This window comes from Octopus bimaculoides, chromosome 2 (assembly GCF_001194135.2).
Source record: "Octopus bimaculoides isolate UCB-OBI-ISO-001 chromosome 2, ASM119413v2, whole genome shotgun sequence".
In the NCBI taxonomy this organism is placed as follows: domain Eukaryota; kingdom Metazoa; phylum Mollusca; class Cephalopoda; order Octopoda; family Octopodidae; genus Octopus; species Octopus bimaculoides.
The window spans coordinates 112,107,012-112,108,057 of NC_068982.1; the positions used below are offsets into that span (position 1 = coordinate 112,107,012).

The window sequence follows — 1,046 nt, forward strand, 5'->3', positions numbered from 1 at the left end:
ATATATATATATATATATACTGTACTTTCTCCTATAAGGTGAAATGTAGGTGAGTAACGAAGGAGGAGGAGATATACAAATACATTCATTCATCCATATATGTACATATATATATATATACATATATATATGTGTGTATATATATATGTGTGTATGTAAGTATGTATGTATGTATATAATCGAAGCCAGTAAATCAGAGCAGGATTATATTTCCATATAGCCTATGGGCACGGATTTTCAACTTTCATACAGCCATCATATTAGCTCGTAGGTGCGTTTCTCACTAAAAACAACTATAAAATACTTCTCACTTCGACATTTACTCACTCATTTCTCCTTTTGTTAGTGTTCAGTTTCTCATGCACTTATTCTCTTTCTCTCTCTTTCTCTCTCTCTCTCTCTCTCTCTCTCTGTCTCTATCTATCTCTTTCCTTCTCTTTATCGTTCGCTTACACACTGATGCATATGCATGCTTCGAAGTACATAGTCACACTAAAATCAGCACAAACACACACGCACACATATCCGTTTATCTGCTACGTACTCGTACTCGCACACAACGCCGCTCAAACACGCACACGCGCACACACACACACACACACACACACACACACACACAGCTGATGCATATTTGATCACGCTTACTAGATTCAGTACGACACTTCTCATATTCATTCACAACCAATATCTGTTCCTCGTCCCCACCACTACCATACACATTTCTCTCACTTCTTTCTCTTCCACATCGTCCCAACCATTAACGGTTTTTATTTTGCGAAAAAACAAAAACAAAAAAAAAAACGACTGCATATTAGTTTATATAGTAGTACATGCATGAACACACCTGGAAACATACACGCACGTACAAAGACGCCGCGCGCACAAGTACACTCTCATAGACTACAAAATCCACACGTACAACATATACGCATACGTAAACTTTACCAAATATTTACGCATGCGTATAAATACAAGCGTCTGTGTGGCTGTGCATGTGAGTGCCTGTGTGCATGCATGTATATATATATATATATATATATATACCG

General features: G+C 37.4%; 1 protein-coding gene across 1 annotated transcript in view; it reads right to left on the reverse strand.

The window, feature by feature from the left end:
• The window catches only part of LOC106867486 (innexin unc-9), a 371,622-nt gene that overhangs the window by 322,944 nt on the left and 47,632 nt on the right, over positions 1 to 1,046 (reverse strand). The window lies entirely within an intron of this gene.